This window comes from Canis lupus, chromosome 22, assembly GCF_003254725.2.
Source record: "Canis lupus dingo isolate Sandy chromosome 22, ASM325472v2, whole genome shotgun sequence".
NCBI lineage: Eukaryota > Metazoa > Chordata > Mammalia > Carnivora > Canidae > Canis > Canis lupus.
In genome coordinates this window covers 59,127,722-59,148,596 of record NC_064264.1, presented here as the reverse complement: position 1 = coordinate 59,148,596, position 20,875 = coordinate 59,127,722, and the positions used below count along the sequence as shown (strand labels likewise).

Here is a 20,875-nt window from a genome sequence, read left to right as displayed (position 1 = left end):
TTTAAGGAATTCATATGATTAAACATAGGAGCCATTTTTCTGTTACCTGAAGTGCAAGCATTTTTCCTAATTTATTGATTATCATTTAATTTTGTCTGTGATGATGTTTGCCAACTAATACCCTGGTTGTTAGGGTGCGGGGTTGGTCAAATGTGTCAGTCTTTCCTTTTCTGGCTTCCAGATTTTGTGTCAGAGTTAAAAAGGTCTTTCTGAATCAGAGATGATTTGAGGAGCCTCCTACTTTTCTTCTATTACTTTTAAGGTTCTATTATTCATGGTCGAATTCTCCACCTGTATGGTATTTACTTTGGTAGATATGGGTGGGTAATTGGAACTTTTTTTCAGGTGATTACACACTTTCCCACTGATTTGAAATACCCCTTTATTATGTAATAATATTGTATTCATTTTCTGGACTTTATAGATGGTTCCAGCAATCTATTCCTGAGCTAACACAACATGACAGTGTGGTTAGTACATGGGAAATTGTATTGTTCTTCTTTTTCAGTATTTTCTTGGGTTTTCTTCATTGCTTACTATCTCTCTGAACTAATTCTCTAAATAATTCTATTTCTTTCAAAATTTATATTTTTCACATAGCTTAGAATGAAAAGAAAAACCATGAGAAATAGTGAAGTCGGTGTTCAGGCTCCAGCACCCGGGCACACCACTTCCTCCCAGAGGCAGCCTGTGGTATCAGTTTCTTGCACATCTTTCCAGAAAGAGTTCACATCAATTTCACATGCTTGCATCTTACAAGCTTTACAATCTACTTGCCTCATGTTTTAAAAATTGCTTGACATTGCTAATATTTAAAATGGGATCCAGCTCAATAGATAAGTAAACTTAGAAGATTGGCGTCTTTATGATGAGGAGAGTTCCTATCCATGGACATCTGGTCCCTCTCCCATCTGCATGTTTTCTTCTGTGTCCAGCAGCGTTTAAAGCTACTACTGTTCAGCGATTGCAGTACATTGAACTCCATAGAGACAGCGCCGGGGCAAGTGAGAGCCAGACGGGCACTGGGCGACTCTGTGCCTCGCTGAGGAAAATAATTAAACATGGGCAAAGGAGATCCTAAGAAGCCAAGGGGCAAAATGTCATCATATGCATTCTTTGTGCAAACTTACCGAGAGGAGCACAAGAAGCACCCAGAAGCTTCAGTCAACTTCTCAGTTTTCTAAGAAATGCTCAGAAAGGTGGAAGACCATGTCTGCTAAAGAGAAAAGAAAATTTGAAGACATGGCTAAGGTGGACAAGGCCCATTATGAAAGAGAAATGAAAACTTACGTCCCCCCTAAAGGGGAAACAAAAAAGAAGTTCAAGGATCCCAATGTACCCAAGAGGCCTCCCTCGGCCTTTTTCTTGTTTTGTTCTGAGTATCGCCCAAACATCAAAGGTGAGTATCCCAGCCTATCCACTGGTGATGTTGCAAAGAAACTGGGAGAGATGTGGAATAACACTGCTGCAGATGACAAGCAGCCTTATGAAAAGAAGGCTGCTAAGCTGAAGGAAAAAAATGAAAATGATATTGCTGCATACCGGGCTAAAGGAAAGCCTGATGCGGCAAAAAAGGGAGTTGTCAAGGTTGAAAAGAGCAAGAAAAAGAAGGAAGACGAGGAAGATGAGGAAGATGAAGAGGAGGGGGAAGAAGATGAAGATGAAGGAGAAGATGATGATGATGAAGTTGGTTCTAGCACAGTTTTTTTTCTTGTCTATAAAGCATTTAACCCCCCTGTACACAACTCACTCCTTTTAAAGAAAAAAAATTGAAATGGAAGGCTGTGTAAGATTTGTTTTTAAATTGTACAGTGCATTTTTTTGTATAGTTAACACACTACGGAATGTGTCTTTAGATAGCCCTGTCCTGGTGGTATTTTCAATAGCCACTAACCTTGCCTGGCAGAGTATGGGGGTTGTAAATTGGCATGGAAATTTAAAGCAGGTTCTTGGTGCACAGCACAAATTAGTTATATATGGCAATGGTAGTTTTTCATCTTCAGTTGTCTCTGATGCAGCTTCTACGAAATAATTGTTGTTCTGTTAACTGAATACCACTCTGTAATTGCAAAAAACAAAATAATAAAGTTGCAGTTGTTTTGTTGACATTCTGAATGCTTCTAAGTAAATACAATTTTTTTATTTAAAAAAAAGCTACTAGGGCATCCCTGGGTGGCTCAGCGGTCTGGCACCTGCCTTCGGCCTAGGGCGTGATCCTAGAGTCCCAGGATCGAGTCCCATGTCAGGCTCCTTGCATGGGGCCTGCTTCTCCCTCCTCCTGTGTCTCTGCCTCTCCCTCTCTCTCTCTGTGTGTCTCTCATTGAATAAATGAATAAAATCTTTAAAAAATTAAAATTAAAATTAAAAAAATTTAAAAAGCTACTACTGTTACTATAAATGTATATTTTATTCCATCAGATCTCTTATTTATAAATGAAAGTTATTAATTTTTGTATATTAATGAGGTGCTCCCAGCCACCTCATTAAATTCTCCAATTTCATGGAATTCTAAATAAAACGAGCTGCCCTTCTGAGGACCTGTGTGGGTGGCAGGAGCAGACAAACAGGGATGAGCACTTCTCAGACAGAACAGCGCTTTGCTGGCAGTCCTCTCCAGAAGCAATGTGCCACACAGAGCACAGGTCCTCCTCGGCCCCAGCGACAGGAGGGCCCTCTGGCATATAGAGGAGCCCTGCTCACCCTCCTAGGGGATTCGGTTTTCCGCACCTTCCTTATGATATGGTTTTCGTTGTATTTATATTGCTCACGGTTTCCTGAGTTTCTTGACTTTGTTAATATGTGATTTTTATCAAACTTAAAAATTTAGCCACTGTTTCATCATTACTTTCCTGAACCTCTCACTCCTTTCCTTCTGGGATCCAATTACTTATATACTCAACCTTTTGTTATTTTCCACAGGGCCTTCAGGCTTAGTTGATTTATTTACAAATCTCTTTCTCTCTGTGCTCTTCACAGGGGCTATATTTCGGTCAGTATGCCCTCACATTGATGATCTCTTCCTGCCCTCACCTCTGTCTTACCATTAACCCCATCTAGGAAACTTTTTACTTCAGATAGAAATTCTGAAAGTTAAGGTAGAGGGGAAGATGGAAGTGGAGTAGGAGGACCGAGACTTGAAAAAGAATTTCGAAATTTAAATATTATCTTTTTCTTTTCTAGAATTCCCATTAAGTTCTTTTTTACAGCTTCTCTTTCTGTGCTAAGATTTTTAAAAAATATTTTATCTATTTATTCACAAGAGACACAGAGAGAGAGAAGCAGAGACACAGGCAGAGGGAGAAGCAGGCTCCACGCAGGAAGCCCGATGTGGGAATCGATCCTGGGTCTCCAGGATCACGTCCTGGGCTGAAGGCAGGCACCAAACCACTGAGCCACCCAGGGATCCCCCTTCTTTCTTTTTTTTAAAGACTGATTGATTGCAGGCAGACATCTGCAGTTAGATGAGAGCCCTTCATGTGATTGACCAGAGCACACCCCTCTTTCCCAGCCGTCTTTTCAGACACTCTGTACGTGGAAGTGTGCCTAGGGGACGGGGCAGCAGTCTCTGGTGGGTCCTGCCCACAGATTCCTTTAGCTCAGCATTCCACCCAGACGTTCTACAAACTACCAGCGAAGACCCATGGTGATCATAGCAGATACTGGCATGAAAGAGAAACAAGAACTCTGATTCATTTTGTGAGGTGCGGCGGGGAGCTTACCTCAATCCTTGATTTCCTTCCCTGGAAAGACTTTGAAAAATCAATATAGATTCTCAACCATGCTTTTGGATTCCTTCCAGTTGGAAAATCAGGTACTTTTTCTGAACTATGCCAGTGCTTTATTTTTATGGCACATTTTCTTTTGTTTCTCTGTCTGAGCCAATCCCACCCACAAGGCACCAATGTCATCCCATGTTCACTTGGAAAATGAGGCTTGGACAAGATCATACAACCCATTCCTTGGAAAGAGCATCACAACTTCTGCCTAAAAGTAACCCTTTAAACAGGAAAACTCAAATGTATGGCTTGTCATTGGCATGACTTTCTTTTGTCCTGGGCTGATGCAGATGAAACTGGAAATCCCCAAAGGAAATCATACTATTTGGTTACCCTCAAATGCTTGACTTAATGAGGGTTTTTAGTGGCAGAACCACCAATGGAGGTGACAGCTCCCTACACACGCTGACCACATAGCGTCCTCTTTATCTGGGCACCTGTTTGCCCCCAAAGAAGCCTCAGGAGAGATTTCAGTAACAGAAGATGGCCAGTCAAGGGGTAGCATGTGTGCCTGTGTCTGCATGAGAGCAGCCAGTCAGCCCAAGCACCACCCCCCCAACCTGTGCCCAGGAGTTCCACGCCTCGTCCTGTTTCAGCCACAGTCCAGCCACCCCAGGCAGCCTTCCCAGGGCTCGATGGAGCTTCGCCTGGCCTCTGGAGCCACACCCACCCTGACTTCCAGTCTTCCAGGCTTACCTGGAAGAGTGCATGGGCAGGTGTGTCTGTGCACCTGGACCGAGGCTTAAGTTAGAATCTCAAAGCAGTTCACACCCTTTAAGATGCTCAGAACAGTAGACATGTATTTATTTATTTTTATTTGGTTTACAAGGACACCTGCCAAACAAGAGATCTTCTCAATATTCAATACACTCCTTTTGTTTAAATGAGATGACGTTACAGTAAGCAAACTAGAATCTTCCTTCAGCTGAAAGAAGGGAGAAGAGGGAAAGGGGTAAGGGAACAGAGTGGAATAGAAGTGGGTCTGTGTGGTTCATGCATGTGCACTATCTCATTCGAGTTTCTGGAGACTAAGTGAAGCAGGCATTGTCTTCCATTTTACAAACAAATAAACCAAGGCACAGAGGTTTAGGAATTTGCCCAAGAAAGGGGAAGAGCTAGGAACAGAGCCCAGGGATGTCTGATTGCAAAACTTCCCAAGACATCATGAGAGCTTTTTAAATAGCGCCTTTACATGCGGGAGGAGGCAAGAAACAAGCCCTTCCAAAGCAGAGGAGGTTCCAAGGAACCAACTAGAATGTGAAAAGGGGAAATGTACACAGAGCCTTCCATCCACTTTTCCAGCAATCTGGGCCCCAGCACCATCTCCCAGGGAGGTTCTGGTACCTGAGTGCAAACCCAGGGGCAGGCTTGGCCTGTCTCTATGGCTGTCTGGCTTAAGGTCAGCACCTGCACAGATAATGACAAACACATAGTAAAACCATTTTTCACAAATGCCCAGTGGGCCATAAAGCTAGGCTCTTCATCTTGTGTGGGGACACCTGCACTTTATGGGAACCCTTACCATCCCTGGTGTGTAACCACTAAACGCCAGAGGTGCTGGCATTCACCAAGCCAAACAGAAATGTCCCCACAGGTATTTGAAACAGACCCTCCGAGGCAGAGCCACCCCTGAAACCTCTGAAATGGAGGATTAGTAACAGATAAACAGGAAAAGTCGGTTCAGAATGGGTCTTGGAGGCACCCCTTACAAGCTGTGTGACTTTAGGAAAGCCCTGTATTTCCCTTTCTGAGCCTCAGTAAGTCCATCTGCGAAGTGGGGGTTCAGATCACCTGTTTTCTTTTCTCATTGGGTTGTCATGAGACAACCAATCAAATGTGACCCCACTCATGAAATGGCTTTTGGAACCCCCAGAGCCCTCCCCATGGCCCCACCTAGACCCCACATGTAGCCCACACTCCACCCCATGACCCACCCTGCCCATCTGGAAATTTGCGTGGCTCGTGTCCCATTTTCTCTGGCACAAAATCTTTTTCATTCCACCATCTGGGAAGCAATCAAATAGGATAAATAATACTTAGGCACAGTCAGGTGGTAACAGATTCTTCTCCACCAAGTACACCGGCATCTTACGAGAGTGTTCCCAGAGACAAACTTCACTCACCAAAGAGAAAGTCTCGAATGTGGCTGTGTGTCTAGCAGAGGCAGCTGGGACTCTGGTGCACCCGGGATTGGGAGATGTGCGGACATCTCCCAATGGACATGGACAGAGGCTGAGACCTGGGGTGCTGCGACCCCGAGCAGAGCAGCCCCTTATGCCTGGATCTCTTCGTCCTTAACATGGAGGGCAAATGACTCTGTCTTGTGCAGCGGGACATGTGACGCATGTGTAGGTCCTCTACAAATAAAAGCAGTAATTAAGAACAATAATGTTAGCTCACATGCAGAATAAACCACATACCCGTAGTTCACATACACATGAGAATGGTTTCGCTCCTCTAGGGAAAGGCAGACGGTGATATTGTGTACATGCTACTTGCTTATTGGTGCATATTTACAGATGCTGCTTATACGAACCCCAAGATCCACTTCTGTCTCTGGGACACCCAGCCCATGAAGGTATTCACGAACGCTCCTCTAAGGACGCACGCTGACTTTACAACTGCAGCCTCCGTGCTGGGGGAAATCTGTTCTAGAAAACTCCACGAAGCCCTGAGGACAGATTCCACTCTTGAGTAGGTAATGTGACAGAAAAGGGCACAGGACCTGCTTTTCAGTTCTGGCAACTCCCTCATGGCTTTTAAGACACAAGTATGTGTCTTACCTTCTCTCAGTTCCAAGTTTCCTGAACTAGAAACCAGGGATAACGATACTGCACAAATAAGACTTGCCTTTTCTCGCTGTGGAAACCAAAGGAGATGAAGCCTGTCAGAAATACCCTCTGAAGTACAATCGGACCTCAGATTCAGAGCAACAGCCCATTAACACTGTTGACCTCACATCCCCATAACGGAAGAAGATATTTCCACAAACCTTCCTCATGCATAAACACATATTTGTAAACTATAAATGGGTACTAGCATGCTAACAGATTACTTGCATTGTAAAACATGCACAATAAATAAAATGCTGAAAGCATGAGTTAAGAATTAAACACAAAATGCACTAAAATAATTGTGTGTTATTTTATGTATTTATAGTACAGAAAACCTTTAAAAAATTTTTTTATTTATTTGAGAGAAAGAGACAGAGCATGGGGGGTGGGGAGGGGCAGAGGGAGGAGCAGACTGCTGAGCAGGGCTCTGGATGTGGGGCTCCTCCCAGGACCCTGGGGTACTGCTTAACTGACTGAGCCACCCAGGTGCCCCCAGAAAACCTTTTCATGCTCACTAAAGTGGCCCTATTCTCCATAATAAGATTTTTAGTGAAAGCAATGTGATTGAATGCACTTCAATATTTTTTTTAAGGGGGATCACTGGGTGGCTCAGTGGTTTGGCGCCTGCCTTTGGCCCAGGGCATGATCCTGGAGACCCGGGATCGAGTCCCACATCGGGCTCCCGGCATGGAGCCTGCTTCTCCCTCCTCCTGTGTCTCTGCCTCTCTCTCTCCTTCTCTCTGTGTCTATCATAAATAAATAAATAAATCTTTTAAAAAGGTTTTAAAATATATATATATATATATTTTTTTTTAAGATTTTATTTATTTATTTACTTGAGAGACAGAAGAGTTGAAGGAGGGACAGAGGGAGAAGCGGATTCCCCACTCAGCAGGGAGCCTGATGTGGGGCTCGATCCCAGGACACTGGGATCATGACCTGAGCCAAAGGCAGACGCTCAACCGATTGAACCACCCGGGCACCCCTGCACTTCCTTATTTATAAGACTCTTACTCTATCATTTTCTCATACAACATCTGCAGGTCTGATTCTGAGTCGTTTATTTTGATAGTTGCTTTTAGTGGCTGCCAAACTTGTAAAAAGTACTCCTTAAAGAAGCACAAATCCAAAGATTAATGAATAATTAACTTACCAAATCATTTTACTCATTTTCCAGTCTTATCCACCAATTACGCAAACTTTTTTTGTTGAAACTCAGCTAGTAAATTTCCATCTTCCCTGATGTCAATTAGTTGTTCATGCAAATGAACCATACGGCACTACATGTTAACATTTTTTAGCAAATAGGGTTGCAACCCACCATTGTTGGGAAGATTGTTAAATAAGATAAGGATGTCTCTGTTTTTTTAAAGTATGCAGACAGGAGCATTTTAATAGATGACACACATTATTTTGGGCAACAATAAAAAAATTTAGTCCATCTGTTTTCCAAAGTTTCTCAGATTTCTTTCAAAATCTATTACTTTCTTACTCCTTATTTTTAAAAAAAATCACCTTTAACTTGAAGGTACAAAGTAAGAGTGTTTATTTTTCTTTTAAAAATATCTGCTAAGAAGCATCCTTCCAACAGCCTTTTGTTTTCCCAGTGATGGGTCACAAGTCTTGAACAGCTAGGTTATCGTTATTTGTTTTGTAAAAGAAAACCATATAATCCATCTTCGAGTCCAACAACCTTTAAGTTACTTGCTACAATTTCACCAGAATACTCCTGTGTGGTACAGAGTTTTCATGGTCATTCCCCACCACATCACAAAGTACGATAAACCTTTTATGTTTTTGTCTCTAAATCAACGGAGCTGTGTTGGTGACAGCTGAGGCATCCGCAGGACTTGTGGCCATAGGAGTTTGGTTGCTGTAAGTCCCTCATCCAGGTACAGGGAATGAGCCCCTCTGCTGTAGTAACTAGGACCTCACTCCATATCCTCTCCTGTTCTGCTTTAGTTGATGAGAGAGGCAACAATTTTTCCATTGAAATTTATTCATTTTAATAAAAAGCTGTTTACTGTTAAGAGTGTGTGTTAGAGCACATCTTCCTTTCCATACACAGGGGAAAATAGATCTTTTCAAAAGTTAATTGTTGTGGGGTAACTGGGTGATGAGCTATGAGGAGGGCACTTGGTGGGATGAGCACTGGGTGTTATACTGTATGTTGGCAAATTGAATTTAAATTTAAAAAATGTAAAGAAAAAGTTAATTGTTGACACAGAATGCAGTAAATACCATGAATCAAGACATACTGAATACATATATACCTGGAGACACAAAATATTCGCAGAGTCCCAAAGTGTCTCCCCACAAGATACTTGTTAATTACAGGAGAAGCAACAGTAACTTCCCAGGGTCTGACCAGGAGATCAAGGTTACCACCACCAGCCATGAGCCAAACTGATCCAGGCCACCCTGAGATAAGGGGCTGAGCAGGACCCAGCATCGCCTCTGGTGTTCCTGCCGAAGACACACAACCTCGATCCGTTCCTGAGAAAACAGACATCCTAAATCTAACCAGCCGGTCTGCTTCCAAAGTGTTAAGGTCATGGGGCCCCTGGGTGGTTCAGTCAGTTAAGCATCAAAGTCTTGATTTCGGCTCGGGTCATGACATTGGGATGGTAGGATCGAGCCCTGCATCAGGCTCCGGGCTCAGCGGGGCATCTACTTGGCATTCTTTTCCTCTGCATCACCCTGGCTTGCTCTCTCTCTTTCAAATAAATCTTTTTTTTTTTTTTTAAGTGTCAAGATCATGAGAGGCAAAGAAATCAAAGAAAGACTGGGGAATAGTCCCACCAGGAGAAGTCAGAGGAGACCCCACAACTAAATGCAGTGTGGGATCCTGATAGAACCTGCTAGGAAAAGGCTAGCGGTGGGAAAATCAGAAATACGGACAAGGACTGCAGATAGTGCGCATGGAAGCTGATTGCTAGGTGCCAGCCATTGCACTGCGGCTGGGTGAGCGCCAGCATTTGGTATGGGGGAACTCTGAACTAGCTTTGCATCTTTTCTGTAAATCTAAAATTATTTTAAAGTGAAAAGTTAAAAAAAAAGGAACATTTATACTTTTATCCAACTGTGTAGCAAATCTCCCACACTGTGTAATGTGTTCTCACCTAGTCCTCTCTGTGTGGGGCAATGTTTGGTACGAGCATTCCGACAGTGTTTTGTAACAAGGGGAATGCATTTCTGATTGCCACCCCATCATTTTCTTTGTATTTCAGCTGTGTGAACCACAGTTGGAAGTGCTTCCTCAATGGTATTTGACTTAAATTGCTGCAAAGTTCAAAAACTCAAAAGAGGCTTCTGGAAATGTATTTAGTGAAATTTCATACTGTACTGTAGGATCTTTAAAATGGTAAAATTTTGTTTTCACTTTCAAGCATTTCATCCATAAGTGCCTTGCTCATCTCGATGGCTTCACGCTATTATCAGCTGATATTTCAAAACAACATATGCCAAGATGAGGGTTACCCTTGAAGATCATGAATCTATATCAACAACTCAGACAGTCTAGATCATTCTGAATCACGTGGCCTCATGAGACTTGAGTGGGATGTCATTGTTTTGCCCCATGGACTGCCCACAGAAGCTGCAGGTGGGAGGGTCACCTTTGCCACCTCGCTGTTGGCTTAGGTTTGCTTCTTCAGCATGATCATCCACCTGCAATTCTGTGTGGGATTCTTTTTAACACCGTGTTCCATTTTGTAAGGATTAGTTTTCCTTAAAACCAGATAATTTATTTATAAAATTCTGGACAAAAGCCACTGAGGAGCCACCTGATTGGAGCCTTCTGGCCAGGACGCCACCACATGCCCGTGACAGTGACCACTTGAGAGACTCACTCAGTAAGGGCCCTAGTGTCACTCAGAATATTAAATGCTGGTGAAGTTGGTTTCTTTATGTTTCAGATGAAAATAAATATTAAGAGAAGTTCAGGTTATCTTTTCCCTGCTCTCCAAAGCTGTAGTAGCCTTAGCCACATGTGACTATTTCAGTAAAACTGTAAATTAATAAACAGAAAGTAAATAAAATTAATGTTTAGTCATGCATCTTCAGGAGCCACATTTTAGGTGCTCAGTAGGCAAGGGCTACCACACTGCCCGGAGGAGGTAGAGAACATTTTCCTCATCGTGGCACATCCTCCTGGAAGGCAGCGTTCCAGTGGGTCACCCTGTGGGCCCCACTGTGTGGCTTACTGCCTTACAGTCGTGCTGAAGATCTACTGTGCATGAACGCTGGTGTGAGCTACAGGTCTGCTCGGCGTGAGCCCCGAGCATCGGCACACGGACTGTGTCTATAGTGCAGGGTTTCGGAGCCTCCAAGCACCCCTCCGCTGCAGTGTTCTTTTCACTGCTTTGCTCTTGAGAAGCTGGGGAGATGCCGCGGGCCCCATGAGTACTCTGCTAGGTGTGTGGGAGCCGGGGAGGCCCCAAGGGGCCCCATGAGCTTGGCTCCGGGGTCTGAGTTTCCTCTTGACTCCAGCTGGGGATCAATTTGCCAAAACAGAGTATTATTGTTCATCCTGTGGTTCATTACAGGACCGCTTATTAATATGTCAAAGAAATACAGGCCTAGATGAAAACCCTTTAGGAGGTGGAAGCAGGTCCACGTGATGAAAGGTCAACCGTGTGCCTGGTGCAAGCCAAGCGTGAGGGTGTGGATGAAGGATGAACTGGGGCTGTCCTGGAAGAAAAGAAGGTGAGCTGTGAGAACCAAGAACCTAGAGGCTCTGACATGGTCAAGCTCCCCCAGCTAAACTCTATCCATTTTGCAGTTTAGCCAAGGGCCGGCCCCCATCAGAAGTTTTTTGGTGACCCAAACTATCACACTGGCATATTTCCAGCATGAATTATTTTTCACCTTGGGCAAAAAGGCTGGAAAAGTCAGGTCAGTGGGAGCTGAGGAAGCAGGCCGTCAGCAGCCCAAGCCCCATATGTACTGAGAAAGACCCTTCTGGAAATACAGACAAGGAAGAGTGCATCCCTGCAGACCCCCAGTGGAGAGGAGTCCTAGGGCACATGGGGCTGCTTTTCCCACAGGTGGAGGGAGGTGAGGAGGGAAACAGTAATGGAATAGAGTTCAGGCAGGAGAGCTGCCCAGCCCACTCCCCACAAGACAAAGGACAGAAAAGATGATGGAGTAGAATTCTGTTCATTTGCTTTAGCCGAGGGATCTGCCCGAGGATCTGGTCTGGGGTTTGGCTCGGGGTTCTGGCCAGGGGATCTAGCCAGGGATCTGGCCAGGGATCTGGCTGGGGGTTCTAGCCCTGGGATCTGGCCCCCAGAGGATATGGCCTTTGGGGGGATCTGGCTGGGAATTCTGGCCAGGGGTTCTGGCTAGGAGATGCCCCCCAGGGATCTGGCTCTGGGTTCTGGGTGGGGGATCTGGGCAGGGGTTCTGGCTGGGAGTCTGGTCCAGGGTTCTGGCCAGGGGATCTGGCCCAGGGATCTGGTCTGGGAGGAAGCAAGCACCCTGAGGTGTGAACACCTTCCTGCCAGTGCATGTGGAAGATGGATAGCTGATTTTCTTAACAGGAAACAACATCTGTTTCTACTCAGGGACCAAATAATATTTTTCAAAGTCTGGCTGAGCAACTGGGTTTTCTTTTACTGGCAAACCCCGCACAGCACCTTATAAATTTGATACTAACTCCCTTTTCTTAACTTGTTCCTTCTGCTGACACATCAGAAAACAGAAAGGCTTATGTTCTTTCATCTGTCCGTGGTCCTGTAACTTCCCTTAGAGCTGTGGGGCGGAGGGGGGGAGGGGACTTTCACCCCCTAGCGCCTGCCACCTGCCTCCTGTCCTCTCAAGCCCCCTGCCCAGAGCAGACCTTCTCTCCCCCAGAGCTGACAACGTAGTCTCCTCTGTGTCCTGATGCCCATACCCTTGCATGGTCAGAATCACAGTGGCCAAGCTGAAAGAGGTCTTTGTCCAATGGGGGAAGAAGAGGAAACCAAGTATGAACTACTTTTTTTATTGGAGGTCCACACACACAGAGTACAGTATAAAAAGTGCATCAATGTTAAGTGTATAACTCAATGATTTTTCCCTCCCAGTCCACTAGCCCCCTCACTCCCAGAAGCAACTACTCTTCCCATGAACCAGATACTCACATGGGCCAATGAATCTCTCAAGAGGAGCTCCTGTTAACCATGTTCAGAAGCTAGATGTATAAAACAGTGATACCAACTTAGTCATTTGCAGTTGGAAATACAATTTCCCCAGGAATTCATTCCCTGCTGGCAAAACTTCTCTCTTGCCAGGAAGATAGAGACCTATTCAAAGTCAGTGTTCTGAGACTCTCGCTCCCCTGGACAAGAGCTAGGGGAACATTGCTAACATCTGCTGCCATGATTCTTCTTGTAAACTTCCAGACCACAAACCCCACACTAGTGGGAAAGACTGACAACACCAAGTGTTGGCCAAGAAGTGAAGCAATTGGAACTCACATGCACTCCTGGTGGAATGCAAGCTGGTAAAATAACTCTGGGCGAGAGCATGGCACTATCTGCAAAACCAAGCAAGTGCCTGCCCTTAGACAAGCAAATCTGTCTCTAGATTTAGGCCTAACAGATGTGCATGCATGTGCTCTCCTAAAGGCATGTGTTAGAATGTTTGCAGTAGCTTTATTTGTAAAAGCGAAAACCGGGAAGTTACCCAAAGCCCATCTATGAGAGAATGGGTAGATAGAATGAAACACTATTCATCAGTGAAGCAGAAAGATAATAGTGACCCTATTAAGGTCACTTAATGAGTGGCATTAAGTAAGTGGCAGAGCCAGGATTTGAGCACAGAACCTTGCTTCCAACCCTGAGATTCTCTTACCTCCTGACGCTATGTAATAATCACCATACTTCCATACCAGTAATAATACCAGTACTTCCATACATTACTGGGGGAATATAAAGTCAAGTAGCCATTTGGGGAAGTGCATGAGCAGTCTATAATAACATAAAAATGCATTTGCCATAAAATGTAGCAATTATATGTCCTCCAAGATACAGTCTAACCATACCCGCAGTTTATGCAAAGAAAGGTGTGCTAGCACAGTTGTAATAGAGTAAAGGGGTGAGCTGTCACGTGATCATAAGATGGAATGCTATATAGCCCTTAAGATAAACTCCATGTTTAGGTATCTACGAACGGATCTCATGTTTGATCTATATGATCTACTAAAAAAATGAATAGATTCTAAAAATATAATGTGATCAACAGCATAAAAACGCAACCCACAGAATGGGAGACAATATTCGTGAATCATATATTTGATAAAAGATTAAAACCCAGAATAGAGAACTCCTCAAACTCAGTGAGAAAAAAAAAACTGATTAAAAATTGGCAAAGGGGATGTCTCGGTGGCTCATTCAGTTAAAGGTCCAACTCTTAATTTTGGCTCAGGTCATGATCTGAGGCTACATCCAGCTCTGTGCTGGGCATGGAGCCTGCTTGAGGTTCTCCCTCTCCCTCTGCCCCTCCCCCTGCTCACACTCTCTCTCTAAAATAAACAAATATATCTTTTTAAAAATTAAGTATGGGCTTAAATAGACATTTCTCAAAGAAGATCTACAAATAGACAAGCAAATGAAAAGATGCTCAATATCACTAATCATGAGGTAAATGCAAATCATAACTACAATGACATACCACCTCACACTCATTAGGATGGCTACTATAAAAACAAAACAAAACAGGAAATAGTAAATGTTGACAAGGAATTGAAACCCTTGTGCACGGTTGGTGGGAATATAAACTGGTAGGAATGTAAAACATCACCACCTCAGTGGAAAACAGTATGGTGGTTCCTCAAAAAATTAGAATCACCACATGATCCAGCAAGTCCACTTCTGGGATACCCAGAAGTATTGAAAGCAAGGTCTTTTTTTTTTTAGTTTTAATTTAAATTCAATTTGCCAATATATAGTATAACACCCAGTGCTCATCTCATCACGTGCCCTCCTCAGTGCCCGTCACCCAGTTACCTCCTCCCCTTTGTTTGTTTCCCAGAGTTAGGAGTCTCTCCTAGTTCATCTTCCTCTCTGAAAGCAAGGTCTTAAAGAGATGTTTGTACACCCATGTTCATCACACATTTAGCTATTGTGGATAACCCACAACAGCTAAAATGTGGAAGCAAACCAAATGTCCATCAATAGAAGAATGGAATAAGCAAAACATGGTGTGTGTGTGTGTGTGTGTACAATGGAATATTTATTATCCAGCCTTAAGAAGGAAGGATATTGTGACATCTGCTATGACATGTATGAAACTTGAGGACATCGTGCTCAGCTAAATAAGCCAGATGCAGAAGGACAAATTTGGTGCCACTCAAATGAAGTATTTAGAGCGTCATATTCATAGAGGCAGAAAGTAGAATGGCGGGTCCTGGTGGGGGTGTAATGGGGTAATGGGGAATCATTGCTTAACAAAGACAGATGTCAATTTTACAAGATGAAAAGTTATAGGGATGGATGGTAGTGTGGCTGCACAACATTATGTCTACTTAATACCACTGAACTAACTATACACTAAAAATGGTTAATATGGTAAACATACATATTTTACCATAGTAAAAAAAATTATTTTAGGGCAGCCCGGGTGGCCTAGCGGTTTAGCGCCTGCCTTCAGCCCAGGGCGTGATCCTGGAAAACCCGGGATCGAGTCCCATGTGGGGCTCCCTGCATGGAGCCTGCTTCTCCGTCTGCCTGTGTCTCTACCTCTCTCTCTCTGTATGTGCGTCTAATGAATAAATAAATAAAATCGTTCTGAAAAAATAAATAAAAATAAATAAAAATAAAAAAAATATTTAAAAAAAAACCATATGGTAAAAAAGCCTTCATGACCTGAGTCGTGGGAAAGATACTTTTAACAGGACACAAGCAAATGCTCCCATAAAGAAAAAGGTGCATCTTTTGGACTATATTTTAGTTAAGAACTTCCGTCCTGAAAGCTAAGCCAGCTAAAAGTCAAGCTGTGCAGTGGGAGAAGATACTTATGGGACAAAGAGATTGTACATCCCCAGTGTGAAGAACTCCCAAGGACAGTTACATATCTGTGCTGGTCTCTTAGCTGGACAAAGGCGTGATGAAGATGTTCCCATGGGGAAGATGGGGCCTGGCCATGTAGGAACTCTGCATACTTCTCTTTGCAACTTTTATATAAAATCTAAAGCTATTAAAAATTAAAAGTTTACATTTAAGAACAGGTTAGTGAGGGGCCGCCTAGCTGGCTCAGTTGGATAAGTGTCCAACTCTTGATTTTCCTCAGGTTGTGATCTCAGGGTGGTGGGATCGAGCCCCAGGTCGGCTTCACACTCTGTGAGGAGTCTGCTTGTCCTCCCCCTGTGCCCCTCCCCAGTCTCTAAAATAAATAGATAAATCTAAAAAAACAAAAACAAAAACCACAGAACAGGTTAGTTCTTCCCCCTACAGATCATTCTCTCTGTGTTTGACTTAGAGGTACTTTCTTTTTCTCTCTCCCTCTTCACCAATGCTGTGGACCATGTGCATTAATTGGAATTTTGTGGAAATGTATGTATCACCTCACATTTGGGAGCCATCATAAATACATGAATTTGTAGGAGGCTTTCTCTGTGTGTTTACACGAGGATGCCACCCCTTTTCCCCTCACGGTGGTGAGCCCCTACTTCCTAACGTGGGGCAGGGGGATGGAAACAGTTATCCTGCAATCGTGGAGCATTTGGAGATTTGAGGAAAGCTTTCCAAACGTGAGAAGGACTCAAAAGTCTGGCTGATAAAACTGCAAAGTCAGGACATAGATTAAGAGAGATTTATAGCCAATTGCGGTTCAAGTCCTTTAACTAATATTAATTCTCTCTCCAAGTGGGAATGTGAGCAGGGAGCCCCATCTGTCTGAATCCCCTTTTATAAAAAGAAAAACCAAGCAAGGAATTCAGGTATTTTTCTCGAGTAGACCACCTTCTACACAATATTAGACTCTTGCCCCTCCCCTTTAACTGCCTCCCCCACCCCGGGTCTCACTGGGGTTTTCCATCAGGAAAAGTATGAATCAGGCTTTCTCTAGAGTCCAATGTCCTTTAACACATAAGCATGCCCATCCACCTGGCACGGGGACCCAGCCACCACCATCTGGGGATCACAGGGAGACAGGCCCTGCTCATCCCCTTCCCACTCTCGGGTCTAACCATCAAATCCAGATGTTGAGCCCAGCAGCCTCGGATAACTGGTGCCTTCCCAGCCCCTCACCCAGGGAGATAGGATCATGGTGGTCCATGTGGGGCCACACCCAGGAAAGTGTAGCTGAGGAGCTCAGCATATGCTTTTCCTTTGTTACTTGGCATTCCTTCCCGAGAGGGAAGACCCAGCAAATTAATTCATATGATGTGCACTCAAAGGAATGAAAACATGGAGAATTTGGATCAACCTCTGTTGCCACCAAGAAGTGTAAATTCACAAATGGTTCCCAGTCACAGAATAATGGAGGAGGAGGCCAGTGGGGGCGACACTTCCCTTAGGAAGTGGGCAAGTTTGAACCAGCTTGCTCCAGTGGTTCCCAAACTGTGCGCAGAGGAACCCTGGGGGGCACCACAAACCCCCAGCGAGTGACAGGATGCTTTATATAGTTGTTAAGGAGACACAGTAAGACTCCAGGGAACCACTAGCTTCAGTTCACAAGTTCATAATTTCAACATTGGATTGTAGTGTGTGCTGTAGGTGGTGACAGATCTTTGTGGAGCTCGGTTTTCAGCTACCCCAGCGAAAAGCTAGAACCAAGCAAAAAATAGTGGCTATTTAAGGATTAAATAAAGTATTTTTCATTTTGACTTAAGTAGTTTTTTTTTTTTAAATAGCTACCTAGTTGTAAGGCTATAAATACTAAGTTGTGTGGATGTTACTCTTGATAACAGCATCATTAGGGCTTTCTTTTGGTCAAGGGACATCCTGCAAAGTGGCCACCATACTAGGACAGTATGGGCTTCTTAGCCCAGAGCTAAGTTTTGGGAACCTCTGGAGCAGGCTAATGTCCTCAGACACATAAAGGACATGAAAACAAACCCCAAAGTGCAAACCGACTTGCTTACTGCTTTTTGCAACTCTCCCTACTAATATCTTTCCCACACTGAGTGCCTCACGAAGCTCTCATTCCATTCTCCAAAATGTAAACATATACTTTAAAATGGGGATCCCTGGGTGGCGCAGTGGTTTGGCGACTGCCTTTGGCCCAGGGCGCGATCCTGGAGACCCGGGATCGAATCCCACGTCGGGCTCCCGGTGCATGGAGCCTGCTTCTCCCTCTGCCTGTGTCTCTGCCTCTCTCTCTCTCTGTGACTATCATAAATGAATTAAAAAAAAAAAATTTAAAATGTCATCAAAGAAAAACATCTTTTTTAAAAGACATCATTCCTCCACTGAATAAAGCATAAAATTCAGAATCAGATTTGAGATTCTATTTCTCAACCCTCCACTATAACTGACAGCCGTGGGCCAGTTGCTTCACTGAAAATCCTTTTTGCTGCAAACCAAGTGTATCTTTTTTTTTTTTTTTTTTTTTTGTAAAACTAGAGTTCTTTTGGAGTCAGAAGCAGCAGAAAACTAACACCTAGGAGCAAGGTTACAAAGGAAGAGCAAACAAAAACAAAAACCCCATAACCACCTAGTGACAACTGGATGAATGAACCCTCTGGGGGAAAATCTCCTAAGGGGACTGCTGTCTTTGTGAAGCCAGGAGGACGGGACACCAGCTCAGGGGGACTCATATCTGCCTCTGGCTAACTAGATGTCCTCACGGCCATCCAAACGCCTCCTGCCTGTGGCCAAGCTGCAGGAGCAGGTGCAGGGAAGGGGGGCAGCCTATGACTCGGCCTGGCCTCCATTTCACACACCCCCACCCCGCCCCAGCTGCCACCAGCTTGGGGCTTGAGGCCTGGAGCCTCCCATCTTCCAGACCTCGGCTCCTGTCAGAACTCAAGGGGCTCAAAGCCACCAGCCCTTGGGCGCTTGGGCTGCCTGCTTCTCTCTAGGTCTCTGGCTGCCCCGGGCTGCTCTGTCCCCCCCCACCCCCAACTCACCAGATACGGGCGCGGTAACTCCCCCGTCGTGGTGCTGCAGGAAAATTCAATGAACAAGTACAGGTCAAGCCGTTACATCCGTGCTTGTGGCCCTGGATAGAGCTCGCTCTTGTTACTGTCAGGGTACACAGTTGCTGAATCAAATAACCAGTGTTCGGGCTTTTGAAATGTATATCCAGGTTCTCCTAGAGAAGTTTAGAGCACCTTGCCTCTTTTTTTTTAAAGGGCCCACCAAGGGACACCTGGGAGGCTCAGCGGTTGGGTGTCTGCCTCTGGCTCAGGGCGTGACCCCCAGGTCCCGGGATCTAGTCCCATGTCGGGCTCCCCGCGTGGAGCCTGCTTCTCCCTCTGCCTGTGTCTCTGCTTCTCTCTCTCCTTCTCTGTCTCTCTCACGAATAAATAAATTTAAAAAAATAAAATAAAGGGCCCATCAATATGGTATATTTTCATTTTCCTTAATTTGCCAATTTGATTCACACCATGATCTTCTGCTGTACGCCCACCCAGAGGTAATTCGGTTTTCTGTCTGGTAAGGACTGTTCAGAGGCATTTTTACACAAGCCAGTCCCCCTTCTCAAGAGGCAGTTCTGTCTTCTTGGAGAGCCTGGTCTCTGTGGCTGCCCAGCTGTTTGGTGTGGTGGACCCAGGACACGCCAACACCGCCTTTCCCTTCCCTGGGGCGAACCCCAGTCCTCTCAGGGCGCTGCTCTCGCCATGCCCACCTCACTGCCCCTCCTGAGCCCTCCCCCCACACTCCTACGCTTGGGAAGCAGGGCAGAGCTCACAATCCCACCCCTCAACCGCCAGCAGGACCCCTTAACTGCTGAGCAGCTCCCCCAACCGCTGAACAGCACCCTCAACCGCTGTGTTGCACCCCCTAACCACTGAGTGGCACCCCCTCACCACTGAACAGGACCCTTTAACCACCGAGCAGCACCCCCTAACCTGGAGCAGCGCACCTAACCACCAACAGGACCCCCTCAACTGTGAAAGGACAAAAGCAAGCATCCCCCAAAAAGACTCTTTCCCGAAAAGAATCTTTTTTTTTTTTTTAGATTTTTTTTTTTTAACTTTCATTTATTTATGATAGTCACAGAGAGAGAGAGAGAGGCAGAGACACAGGCAGAGGGAGAAGCAGGCTCCATGCACCGGGAGCCTGATGTGGGATTCGATCCCGGGTCTCCAGGATCGTGCCCTGGGCCAAAGGCAGGCGCCAAACCGCTGCACCACCCAGGGATCCCTCCCGAAAAGAATCTTAAGACACACATAGAAACTTACAACAGACAAAGGAAGATGTTAACTATGTTTATGAGGAAAAAATAGAATTGGCGGTTCTAAGCTTAGAGCAGTGTCCTCCTGGAAGGAGAGAAATGGATCAACTTTAGTTGAGTAACTATAAAAGGAGAAAAGGAGGCCAGATAAAAGGAAGGAAGGCCTGTTCTGACGTACATGTGAATAGGAAACGAGCACCTTTCATAAAGCGTTAACAGTGAAAAGATTGATTGTAGGGCAGAAAAGGAGTCCTGTTGGGGTACAGAGGGAAGGGCCTAGGTTTGCCAAGGAAACGCTCCAGTGTTTCAGGTCACACAGTACTGAAATACGAGGTCCGCGAGAGGAGGAACCAGCCCAGACCTACAGAACAGCACCAGAAGGCCAGTGGGGGCTGCTCGGTGGGTGTCCCAGCCTGGGCATCTGGCCTGGGCGTCCCGTCCACATTTGTCAGAGCTGTGCACCCAATAGCCCTGGCCTCACATGTGGGGAAATGTTCCCTTTTTTCCATTTTTTGGAAGAGTGTTTGAAGACAGGACGCCTGGGTGGCTCACCGGTTGAGTGTCTGCCTTTGGCTCAGGGCATGATCCTGGATTCCTGGGATCAATGCCTGCATCGGGCTCCTTGCATGGAGCCTGCATCTCCCTCTGCCTGTGTCTCTGCCTCTCTCTCTCTCTCTCTCTTTCATGAATAATAAATAAAATCTTTAAAAAGAAAAGAGTGTTTGAAGAATTGGTAAATGTTTGGTAGAATTTGGGGGTGAAGCCACCTGGGCTTCTCTTTTGCAGGAGTTGGTTTACATTGCATCTCTTCCACTCGGCCCCCACCAGCCCTCGCCTTCCTCTCCTTCCCTTCCAGCGTCCAGCTCTCCCTACTCACCTGAGCTCATGGCCCCGCATCACCCAACTGAGGATCAGTGGCCTAGGCACCCCTTCTCTCTG

The 20,875-nt window shown here is 45.1% G+C and overlaps 1 pseudogene; it reads left to right on the top strand.

Moving 5' to 3' along the window:
- The first annotated feature begins 962 nt into the window (after window positions 1-962).
- On the top strand, window positions 963-19,404 carry LOC112655893 (high mobility group protein B1-like; annotated as a pseudogene).
- Window positions 19,405-20,875: the final 1,471 nt, after the last annotated feature.